The sequence below is a fragment of the Periophthalmus magnuspinnatus genome, chromosome 19, assembly GCF_009829125.3.
Source record: "Periophthalmus magnuspinnatus isolate fPerMag1 chromosome 19, fPerMag1.2.pri, whole genome shotgun sequence".
Classification (NCBI taxonomy): domain Eukaryota; kingdom Metazoa; phylum Chordata; class Actinopteri; order Gobiiformes; family Gobiidae; genus Periophthalmus; species Periophthalmus magnuspinnatus.
In genome coordinates this window covers 11,696,231-11,709,303 of record NC_047144.1, presented here as the reverse complement: position 1 = coordinate 11,709,303, position 13,073 = coordinate 11,696,231, and the positions used below count along the sequence as shown (strand labels likewise).

General features: G+C 39.8%; 1 long non-coding RNA gene across 1 annotated transcript in view; it reads right to left on the bottom strand.

Annotated features, from left to right (window-relative positions):
• Positions 1 to 3,685, bottom strand: part of LOC129457153 (uncharacterized) — an 87,119-nt gene extending 83,434 nt beyond the window's left edge. The window contains exon 1 of the long non-coding RNA XR_008649114.1: positions 3,107 to 3,685. This is a non-coding gene — a long non-coding RNA (uncharacterized LOC129457153). The remainder of the gene's footprint in view (positions 1 to 3,106) is intronic.
• Positions 3,686 to 13,073: the final 9,388 nt, after the last annotated feature.

Below are 13,073 nucleotides of genomic sequence, written 5' to 3'. Positions count from 1 at the left end.
CGGGAGGCAAAGGAAGAATGGAGACAGACAGAACCAGGGTCACAAAAAGAGGGGCCCATAGGGGTGCACTCTACTGGGACAGAGTGTGGAAGGTCACCTCTGCTCCCTCCCCTAAAGGAGCCCCATGCAGAATACATGCAATACCAGCTAGCGCGCAGCCTAGCCAACAGATCACATGGGGCTATAGGGCGAACCGGCATTAAAATTCTGCTACATCACTTAAGCTAGTTGGTAAGTAGAGCTCGCAAGGTTAATCGCGATCAAAATCACAATTCCGACTTGCAAAATCTTTGAACATTGTTTTCTCCACAACAATAAAATATCCTGTGTTTTTCTGCATAAAACCCTGCTAACCCTGTAGTTTAGATCTGCACAGGCATGTTCTGAAATGCATGTTATTCTTGTATTAGTTTGTCAGTTTCTACGCCTATTTCGGTGTTTTTGTCAAGTCCGCTGCACGTGTTTAAAATGTGAACTTTGAACACAATCCTTTTATTAAAACGAACGTCTAAAATCAAATCTAAAATAAAACATTCTGCCCTTCTCGAAACATTCTCTGTACTTGTTTCTATTCCTTTCTGTGCTGGCTGGGTAAAGGATACAAAGTGTACCCAAGTCCTAAAACATGCAGCTTTCAAAATAGACCGGCGCACAACTCGATGCATTTAGTTATAGCTAGATTGTGCATTTGGCTAATAATCAACTCGGCGGAGAGAACATTGAGATTTAAACTGGTAGCTAATCATTAATGAATAATGGGTATCCAGTGCCAGGCTAGCTGATATGACTTACATGTAGTCAGTCTGGCCTGATACTATAGACTTCCCTCTTGGTTCCTATATTAAACGTTTTACCATAGTACCCATAAGTACTGTTCAACGAAGATGTGTTTATTTCACATTAAGCACACAGCAATGCAATCTAAATACAAGTCAATAGGCAGAGTTACAATATCTCCTTTCTTTTTTCACAAAGATCTGCAAGTTCAAAGCCAGCTGCTCTCTCCATAATCACCCCCAAGGTACAATATCCTACTATGATATGATAATAAACGTACCAAAACTGATTAGGTGATTATAAAGTTATAGATTTTAGTGAGCGCAGGTCCAATCATTAGACCAGATCTTAAAGGGCCCATATTACACTTTTTTATTTGAAAGTATGTTACAAAGTTGTTTCCTCATCAAAAACATACCCAGAGTTGTGTTTAGTTTCATTCGCACATGTTTAATCCTCAAACCCTGCACAAACACTTCAACCTCAATAATGTCATGTGGTAATACAGGAAGTGCTCCACTAGGTTTTTAAACTCCATGCACCTTCACTAGAATCATTTGGATGATTTCCGCCCTGAAATTGCCAATCTCCACTGAGCTAAAGGTAAAAGATAACTGTTAACTTGAAATCTACCACCACATGACATCACAATTTGGAACAGAGCATTTGAGCTTTGGAGACCAGGATTACTCAAACATGTGTGAATGAACCTAAAAACAACTCCAAGTATGTTTTTGATGAGGTAACAACATTCTAGCATGACTAAAAGCTCACGCAAGTCAATTTTGTGTAATGTAGGACCTATAAGATGGTATGTTGTCAGAAAATTGAACAGCAAAACAACTATCTGGATCTCAACCAAAACGAATCATTAAATTGACCCATTACTTAGCATTTCCTCAAAACAGGAAATGTGCAGTTAACTGTACTTACAACTTACGCCCAACTGTTTATATTTACACTATAAAGCCAAAATCTGCTAAATAAATGCTTCCATGCCTTCAGAACATTGCGCCAAACTGCTCTTGGAACTGTCATGTGCTATCAGTGCAGTGCAAGACGCAAACTGTGAAATGAAAGTGACTGTGCATCAGGACCCCGCAAGCCTTTGAGCTATGAATGATTCTACTGAGTGATTTAATTATTGCACTAAAGCAAAGAGGCGACAGCCGCGTTTACACATAGGCAGCTGCTAGTGCATTCAAGTCCGTGTTACCGTAATATGCTGTAATCTGAAGCAGTCATCTTGCCCTGCTTTGTCCTCTATGGGATTTTCACGTGGGGCATAATAATATATTGTCCGCTCCTCTTGTCAGGGTAGAGGGGTACCATTCACTCAACTGTTTTTGCTTTCTTTTTGTACACTACAATCCTGCTGAGACGACTGCTTAACTAATGCTCCCTTTGACTCGTGGCCAGGACTACACTTACAGTCCACTGCATTAAATGAACACCTTAAAACGCCAGTGAAACCTAGTAGCTTTCTTTCAGCCTGTCAGTTTCTACCTGCCCATGCGTAATAGACAACAAATGGACCTAACAGGGAATATCTAAGCTACACTAGGACTTTCCCACGTTGCAGCTAAGGGTGCTTGGGACTTGTGTGTAGTGGGATAGATACAATTGTCAGTCAACGACGCGCATTGTACCATGGGGAGGCTGATATAAACGAAGGAGTAATTACACTATACCCATTGTAATCCGCGCAATGATTCACAATGCAAGTCACATAACAACCCATGCATATTCCTTGCGCGTGTGCACCCAGTGATACAAATATGTCCTTCACTAGATTAGACCATGAATAAAAGTTTCTGGCCAATGCACTTTAAATGAACCACGTTGGAGGGTAAATTACAGCTACAGCAGCGCCGTACTCGTGTGCGTCCTCGTAGCCTGCACGTTATCAGAGTCTATCGCTTCTGCTGATAACTATCGATCCGTTTATTTTATCCTGTGTCTGTGTGATCGGCGTGCGCGTGAGCATGCGTGATCGGACTACCCAGGGAGCGCGCCACGGTGCAGCAGGCATAAATCCAAGTTCGGGGCCTGGACGCAGGACCAGCAAAGCACGGCTAGCGACTCCTATTATCGCTGCGTAATTGACAGTGATCACCAAGCAGCGGGATGCGTCAACAATAGTGGCAAAACGACTAAGATTAGAAAGGCAGCCTCCCCCGTGCATGTTCACTGAGTGTGTACGCTTGCTTGTGAGTCTCCTTGATCTGATCTGTCAAACCAACAGCGCGCAAGCTACACAGAAAGGCTAGCACAAGCCAAAAAACTAGTGCACGCACGCTGGCCCGTCAAAATAAACCCAATCACTCACCGTAGGTTAGCGGTCTGGACCCAGTCTGGCCGTGTGGGATATCACAGCGGAGATATGAGGCGGAAAGCAGGGAGAAAGTTAGCACGACTCTTCCCTCCCCTCCTCTCCTCTCCTCTCGGGGTTGTGCACAAGTGTAGCTGGCTATAGGTCCACACCAGGCGAGCAAGGCAAGCGCGTCCGATCCCTCCTATACCGCCAAGGAAGCCGCCGCTGCGCCTCGTACCGTCAGATTACCTCCGTGTCCAAACGTGCCAACCGCAGCCCTACGCGTCCGAGAAACCTCTTAAAAGCGATAGTTTGTCCCCCTTTTTGCCCCTGTCTTCGGTAGCATTTGGATGTGCTGCAACGACAGGGGGAATCAGGCAAAAAAAATACTACACGCTCGCTCCTCCCTCCGCATATGTACAGTAAGGGCTGAGGGAGGCTCGTGTTAAAAACTATACCGCTCTCTACAGGACCACCACTGCAAAGCACGCACGGATACTTAGGTTGGGCACATGTCGGCGGGATCCTCTTCTCGCCTTTGCTTATTTATTGACTCCATCGGCGCTCGGGAACATGCCGTTTGCTCCATGCGCTCACGCCTCCCTCCTTTTGTCAGTGACATTGGAGCAGACAGCCTCTCTTTTTGGATGGCGTCAGGCAACAGCGCCGTGCGTACTGTAGTAGTGGTAGTAGTAGTAATAGTGTTTGTTGTAGGGGAAGGTGCCAATGCCTGGAGTGCATTTATGACCGGGCCAGCTTACAAATGTTTGGAGATGGGAGGAATAGGCAAAGCATGGTGTGTTTTTTTTTTTGTTTGTTTGGTTTTTTTTTTTGTTTTGTTTTTTTTTCAGGATGATGCAAAATGGGGACATAATGAGAATAACGTTACATGCATACAAATATATTTCAGCTTTTTTTTTTCTTTTATCAAAAAATTATCAAAAAAAGAAAAGAAAAATAAATAAAATTATAATAAAAATACAACAACTATAATAATAATAAATAGATTAAAAATACATGTAAATAAACCAATTACATTTTCTTATTAATCTGTTGGGTTTGGGTTTTTTTTTTCGTTTTTTTTTAGGATGATGCAAAATGGGGACACAATCTTTTATCAAAAACGTATCAAAAAAAGAAAAGAAAAATAAATAAAATTATAATAAAAATACAACAAGTATAATAATAACAATAATAATAATAATAAATTAATTAAAAAATAATGTAAACAACATTACAGTGAGTTTTCTTATTAATCTGTTGGATTTTTTGGGTTTGTTTTTTTTTTTTGTTTTTTTTTTAGGATGATGCAAAATGGGGACATAATGAGAATAACGTTACATGCATACTAATTGAACATATTGAAAATATTGACATATTGAAAAGAATCCAAAAGAAAAATAAATAAAATATAATCATAATCATCATAATCATAATTAAAAATAAAAATAAATGCAAATAAACAAATTACAGTGAGTTTTCTTATTAATCTGTTTTTCCTTTCCCTGTAAAGGTCCTGGTGGTGGGTGAGACCGACCTTACATCTATGAGCTTTAAGCGGGTCACGGGCCAACTGGACACGCTTAAAGCTATTACAATAAAGCATGATTCTTATCAAACATAAGACATTTGACACTGTAATCGTAAAGAACAATTAGAAGTTATCATAAGACCTATAGTCCAAAATATAACCCTTTGTAGTTAATGTATTTTCCACAGTAAAAACTGTAAATGAAGCTGAACTTGCATAGACCAAAGCACTACCGTCTAAAACATCTGATTTATTAATGGAAAAAATGCCCCAGATTTCAGCTACACCTGTACAAGTCAATGGGGTCACATTCTGCCACTTCCGCAGACCAGTAGCACTTTGCTTTAAAATGAAAATGAGCATGCCTCTCTTTCAGCCGGGGTTGCTGCTCTCTCACCCCAGCCTCACACATAACCCTCTGCGGCTTCCTAACCTCAGCTGACCTTTGACCTATTTGTTTGCCCAGCTAATGCACAGGATTAGTCTGCGCAAAGCGGCTGCTGGTTGACATGTAACGAGCCTTTGAGAGTTCCCTGCAAATATTTATCTTCATTTATCTTATGAGAACAAAACAAATAGTAACTTGAGTTTTGCTCTTTTCATGTGTCGCACAAGAGGAAAGTGTAAACAATGGAATAAACTGACAATTTGGAGAATTTTAAATAGTATTTAAGTGAATTTTGGTTGGAAATAGATTTGCGATTCATGTTTTTAAGAGAAGTTTTATGTTCACTTAAAACAAATCCAGAAGCCTTAAAGTGGACCTATTATGCAAAATCGACTTTTCAGAGCTTTTAACCATGTTGTTATTGGAGTAATTTGTGCATGTTTGAGCAATCTTTGATCACTTACTTTCAAGACGCCAGATTGCCACTGAATCTCTGTTTTCACCGTCACCGGCATACGCCCACTGCCACTTTGTACTCACTTTGTTCTCCAGCTGTCTTTTCTTAATACGGGTAGGATTCGGCCGCATCACGTAGCTATTTTGATACAAATGGGAAAAAAAAATCTGCTGCTCACTAGTTTGATCTGCAGCTATCCATAGGGGGCACCAACAGCTACACACCACTTGGTTTTCTAACGAGCAAGTCAGTGGATTTGTTTCTTTTATCAAGTCGTTTTAGATGAATATTGTGATTTAAAAAGTTCAAATTATAACATAATCTATGACAGCCATGGATCATTATAACTATAGAGCAGACACAAGCACAATATATCTGCTTTAACATGTGAAAGTAGCTGAATAGAACATGGGAACATTTGAGGGAATTATGTACCTTAAATAATTGCATAATAACTACAACTATTACATTTGACATTTGTTGCTCTACTTTTGTGGTTTAAAATAGACAGTTATTAAAATGTTACCAGTCATTCTATTGAACGTAAACTTGTATCAACAGGTTTAAATTGCTGGGAATGTTCTGGGATGAAGGAATGGTTGCATGTATAAATGTAGATTACACTGACTGCTGCTTTATGCAAATTTATAAGAAAAGTAATGATTCATAGAGCCACCAGCTTGTCTTCAAGGTATTATTGTTTTGCAAGGATTGGCATTAAACTTATCAATGTTGCATGTATTCAAGTACAGGATTTTGCATAATCTAATCGGTGGTTTTCAGATTCTAGGATGATCACATTGTACTTTGCCATGAAATATCCAAAAGGTAAAATCACAAACGTTGAACCTGATCATTTCTATTAATGACTAGACCCAAGAACTCACTGTAGCACAACAGAAATCACATTACTGGCCTATAGAATGATGTTATATCTTCTGAACCCCGGCAATAGTCGTTTATAATCTAATCGTGAGCTCGCCTCTCCACAGATCCACAGTAACTCGCCCACCTGCTCGTCTCCACGGAGATAGACACGACTTACTACCATACCGCAGAACATCCCAGGCAATGTAGTGACAAGGAGACAAAAGCAGGTGGCAGGGGACTCTCCGTGCTAAAAATTACACAATAGACCTTTAAATATCCAATGAATAAATATACGTTTCAGGGTAAAAAATCAAAATGAGTTGAATCAATCTTCCACGGACTCTGAAGGACAGCAAATTAGTATCAAAACAGAATTGACTGAGAAACCATCAAAGCCGTTTCTTTTTGAAGAGCAACGGAAGCCCAAAATACTATTTACAGTCTTTTTCAAAATTACCATAATTGCCTCCATTGCGCGACACTTTGACAATAATAGATAGTGAATCTTGACGTCAACGGTGCCAACTATTCTCCCCGGGTATAAAAAGATGATTTATTTCTATTTATTCCATCTTTTCACCAATGAAACTTAAATTGGGGTGTTACAAATCAAGGGAATACATTTACTACAGGTGAGCTGAATGGGATTTCAAAGACTTCGCCACGAAATTTTGGGCAGATGACTGATCACGGGAAGCGAGAAAGAGAAATTTTGCCTGTCTAATTTCTCTTACAAATATGCAGGAGGGGGGGGGATCACCAACTGTTTGAGTGGCACTTTTCGAGTCGGGCGCAGCATGTGTGACATTTAGCGTTGGATAGTTTTCAATGGTGGAGCTGCGACGGAAGAGGGGGGAAAGAAGCAACAGAGTTTACTGAAAATGCCAGTGTCAGTTAGATAAAAGGGCTAGAATGTTGTTTCAAGAGGATGTGCAATCAGTTTTATACGATGTCAGAACGGTAATGTTATTAACTCACGGTGTGCTGTAAACATGATAATAAATGAGCTGCTGATGTACTATAGACGCATGCTTGTTTTTTTTCCCCCAATACGCTGTTATCTGGATGGAATTTTGATGGATTTTTATGCCAGATGCCCTTCCTTATCCATACTTTCATTCTGCAAGGACAGCATGGGCGACAGGATCTGAAGGTTTGAACCCAGCTTTAGTCTTAAACGTCATTGGTTAAATAGTCCACATATCCACTGACCCACAGGTCGACGGTGCGATTTCAGCTCCCACAAATGAATGTTGCAGTTGTGTCCTTGGGCAAGACACTTAGTCCACCTTACCCCCAGTGTCTGCTTAAATTTGGGTTGTGAATGTGTGCGTGTTCTTTGAGAGCCTTCAATATGGAAAAGTGCTATATCCTCCTGAGACCTGAGCTCTTTCATGGCACATGCTTTATTCATTTGTCTTTTTTATTTGGGCGGATTGGACGTGATGAGTGTAAAAATTACATTATGAGAAAAATTATGTCCATATATGAGGACATTCATTCTACTTTTTAATGATTTTGATAGAACAAAATAAAATCACATTTGAAAAACTATTTATTAAGTACCTGAACACAGCAACATTTTTTCCTGAATGTCAAAACAAAATGAGAAACAACAATTGTGCCTCTACAATGTGTCTCATTTGAAGTGCTGCTGACAGGAGCAGACACCTGTCTTTAACAAAGTCCATCTTGACTCTAAACTATAATGTGTTATACTCTTCTGTCCTTTAAGTGTCCTTTTAATGACCTCATATGTGGACACCAGGACCTTGTAGAGAAAAAAAATGTATTGTGGCCTAAATATCCCAAAATGTGTTGTCTACCTACGTGAACGCCAGGTTCTAGGAGGATACAAAAATGTGACCGTTTACCTTTTACTGTGATTGATGTTGGCGTTGGTGATGAGGGTGAGTTAATCTCGTCCTGATTTGATTTGAGTCCAGTGTAGTCTTGGTTTAGTCCTTTTCTAGTTCTGGTTTAGTCCTGGTCTAGTACAGGTTTAATCCCAGTTTAGTCTCAAGTGTGATGAATGCACCTCTTGCATGAATACAATGACAACATACACTATACCTGGTCTGGAAGTAGAAGTAGAAGTAAGTCAAACCCCCATATGCAGAACACACGCAGTACTTCAAACGTAGACTTCAACTGCATTACCATGAAAATAACACTAGTATAAGTACATAGACATTACACTGTAAATGTTTTATAGGGGCTAATCCAGCGCCAACCCCTTATCTAATTTCGTGTTACCCACTGACACAAAAGCAGCCTGTAACAGTGATTCCTACGACTCACTTTACTCTATGCATATGCAATTTTGCGACTGGTTAATGAGGTTTGAAAATATGCTAAACCGCTCATTAGTACCCCTAATAAATCCCTTAATGTGACTAACTAATTAATGCGGATTTGTTTACAAGATACTGCCGTCATTTTGGACCGACTCTGTTTTAAAATACTTTGATTTGAAGAGTCTATCCTTCAAGTCCGTGGCATGGAGCTATTACCAAGTGTAACCAATTACCAGATCCCCCACAGCTCGGCAGATAGCACAATCGTTGCAAGTTGGAGCGCGGCGCGTTAAGACACTCGGAGACGGGACTACCTTTCACAGCAGGAGTCCAGTTCAAACACATTAAGAGAAAGTTTGATCAATGTATGTTTAAATTGTAATATCACTTCAATGAACTCCTGCAAAGAGGAACTGTATCAAAGCTTTGACCGTAAGGACAAGAGCGGTAAAGGCAGTGAAATCATTTCTGTAGGCTCTGTATAGCTAGCTAGCTCACAGTGCCTCAAAGCTAACAGTCGCTTTTATTAAAATCAGGAAACATAAAATAAACAACCTATTAAAATTCAAATTAATGCAAATAAAGGCTACACCGCTATTAGTATATGCACAATACTTCAGTTTGTTGTTGTTTTAATATTTATTATATTTCAAAATTAGCATTAGCATTAGCATTGAAACACAAACATCCCTCTTTCTAAACACAGAAGTGCCCCCCGGTGATGTATTCGTTTTATATTTATCCATTTTAGTGCGACTTTGCAAAAATCTCAGATAAAATTGGACAGGAAGTAGTGGCGCTAACAGTGAGGTTGCCGGGCACTATTGTGCACAGAGTGTAATAAATATTGTAATGTGTATATATAGTTAGCATATAAAGATAACAGTTGATGCAGTCATACTTGTTCTGGTTTAAGCCACGTTTAGTCCTGATATAGATTTGGTTTGAACCTGTTCTAGTCCTGGTTATGTCCTGGTCCGGTCCAGGTTTAGTTCCAGGATTAGTCTCAGTTTTAAGTTTTGGTTTGTACTGTGTTTGTGTCCTTGGGCAAGACACTTAACCCCCCTCACCCTCAGCGTCTGTGTACTCTAGTGTATGAATATATGTGTGAATGGGTGAATAGTTCCCTGCTGTAAAGTCCTTTGAGTGCCTTGAAGGTGGAAAAGCGTGATATAAAAATGTGAGCATATACCATTTTACCAAAGCTCCATTTGGATAATGGGTTTGACGTTAACCCAGCAACAAAGGAACCAAAGCTACTTAGAGGATTGAGTCGGAAGGGCATCTGATATCAAATCTATTCCTAATCAGTCTGCTAATTCCTTGGCAAGAAGAAGAATGTTTTTTTTTAACAGATTGAGCCAAAAATAGGATAGAATTGCGCTAAATTCTAAGTAACAAAGAGGCAGCAGCTATACATAAAACACCTTAATTCGATTTTTTTGAATAATAATCTGCAATCCTGTGGTGATAAATTAGACAGAACGCATCCCTGGCTTCAGAATACACATGCAACTTGGCTGATCTGAGTACACCATGTGTGAAAGTGCCTATAGGAGATACATGGAGCAAGATTAATGGCCTGTTTGGACTGGGGAGGAATCTGGATGAGTGGTGTGGATGGACAGATGGATAATGGGCACTGCGATTACAGGAAGTCCATAGATCTCTTCCTCACCACAGACCGGAACATCCTCTGCATCTGCGACATGATCCCATATGGACTTTGATTTTAGGACTTAGCAATTCCGCATCAGACCTACAGTACAATGAAAGAGAAGGTGTGTGCGCGGTTGTTAAGTACAGGGTCATTACATCTCAATCCGCCATGTTGCTTCCAATTGAATTCATTCAGTTAACAGACGAAGCGGCGCCGTTTCTCTCCCTCTGCAAATCGCTTCACAATGATCCTGTGTTTGTTTTGGGTTGGTGTTAGCAAACTATAGGCAGAGATTAGCACCCCGCTGGTCTCATATGGAGAGCGCTGCATGAGAAAAATAACTACGATTTAAAGATGACTTGTGTAACTTGGTATGCGTAACGTGGTATATTTTCGGGTACAGAGTATGTTGAGTCTGTGTCGTTATGGATTGGAGACGTTAATGCTTTGCCAAGAATGCTCCACAGAACAGCATTAAACTTACCTATCTCCATGGACACTAGCAGATGCCGCCACCACACCAGGTTATGGGTAAGATCTGTGGAAAGTCGAGTCCGCTCACAGTAAGAATGTACGGTTCATTAAGGTATTTTTGAACAATTAAAATGCCAGTAATGACAGTAAGTCAGTTGGAGCGTTTGCCCACTGACCCACAAGTTGGCGGTGCAATTCCAGCTTCCACAGATGAACCTTGGGTAAGACACTTAACCCATTTCGCCCCCAGTGTCTGCGTACACTGGTGTATGAATGTGTGTGTGAATGGGTGAGTGGTTCCTTGATATAAAGTGCTTTGAGTGCTTTGAAGGTGGAAAACCGCTATATAAAAATGTGACCTTTTCACCAACGACATACAGTGGAACATCCAGACAAAGAAATAATATCTCCATGGAGACAAGCGATTTAGTGCATTTTACAAACTGTATTAGCTACTCTGATTAGCCTCTGGCCACTCCAATTATAATTTCCATGGCTCTGCTGGTCCTACAAAAGAAAAGTAAATAAAAAGTGCAGACAAAAAGAAGCGCTCCGATTGGCTAGCAGCACTTGTAAACACACTTCACAGAGCTCCTTACTAGTTTGCCTTTATGTTTTTGAAGGAAAATTCACTTTCATGGACAATATTTTTACTGCCACTGGACCGCAATCCACAATACTTTTAACAGTCGCCACAAGACAGCCAGTTTTATTAATGTATGTTTGGTCCCTCCCTTAAGTGAAGCATCCTCAGATTTCACACGGATGGCTTGTTGCGGTCTGGTCTCTCTGTACATTGTCCCTCTGCTTAGATACATTAAAATCAGGGGGATGCAGTGGAGCGGAGCGGTGAGACAGAGTTCAGCAATTCATATCACAGTCCAAGTTTTGTCCATCAGGCTCTAAATCCCACTGGTCCACAGAAACAAGTGGGCTCGCTGCAGGAGGGATAAGGACAGGGGAGAGACTGGGACTGTAGACCAGGATTATGGTAAAATTAGATTAGATTAGAGATTTTAGCTGCAAGATTCACAATTTGAGTTGGTTTTTTATAGGTACATCTTGTTATACCTGAGGTTTAGACCTTTACAAGTATGTTCTGAAGTACATGGGATTCTTGTATTAGTTTATCAGTTCATATTTCAGTTGTCTCGCAGATGTATACGCTAATATAGACGATAAACGATAATACTGAAACTAATCGAAAAAATATTGTTCCTTTTATCAAGTATTGAATGATCAATCAATATTGTAATTATGATAACATGGCTAGCTGAAACAAAATCTACTTTATATAGTATATTGTATAAACAAAACATAAAAGATCATAATTATATAAGTACTAAGAAAAAAGCATATATAAGTTGCACTGAACTATAAGTCGCATTTTTGGGGGAAATTTATTTTACAAAATCCGAGACCAAGAACAGACATTTTATCTTTAAAGGCAAGTTATAATAATAAAATAGAGAACAACAGGCTGAATATCAGTACAGCATGCTAACACATTTATATTTATTCAGCTGCATGAAGCATAGACAGAACTGAATGCGTGTCTGGTATGTTAACGTAAGATATTAACAGTTAATCAGATAACTAAAGAATAAAAAACAAGCTAACAAGTTTACACTCGATCTCACAGCAAATCACTAAATCCATTGAATTCTTCATCCTCTGTGTCACTTCTGAACAACTCTGGAGGAAATTCCACTTTCCGCTTCCTCTTCTGTGTGGCTGTCATCAGATTCAACAGAGTTTCTTTTAGGGGGCATGGACAAAAGTTCAACCTTTCTCAGACGTCTCTTAAATTACTGTAATGTTGAAATTTTTAATTTTCAATGGTACAGGAGTAGATACTGGTACATAAGCCTACAGTGCTCTCGCCCATTTGTCAGTGTGACAATAACGAAGATTTGAAATGATATACTCAGATGCAACTTATATTCCACATCTGAGTTGCACCCCCGTCCTAACTATGAAAAAAAAAAGAAACTTATAATCCGGAAAATACAGTAATTAAGTACAGTAGATATATCTACTAGCTGCCAATAGGCTCTTTTCACAGAGCCACCCAGCTACTTCCGGTTGTCTCAAAAAGTGTGAAGCTGCTCTTTCTGCACCATTCATTCTTTATGAGGATTTAACAGAGTCTTGCTAAAATAAATCAATATTTAAACATCAGACAGAGGACACCAAGTTACCGATGGGTGATCACAGACGGCATGTTAAGACCTTTACAACGATGTAAGCAGTTGTGTGTTTGTAACAGTAGGTGTTTGTGTCTCGAAGCTAATGCTAATGCTAG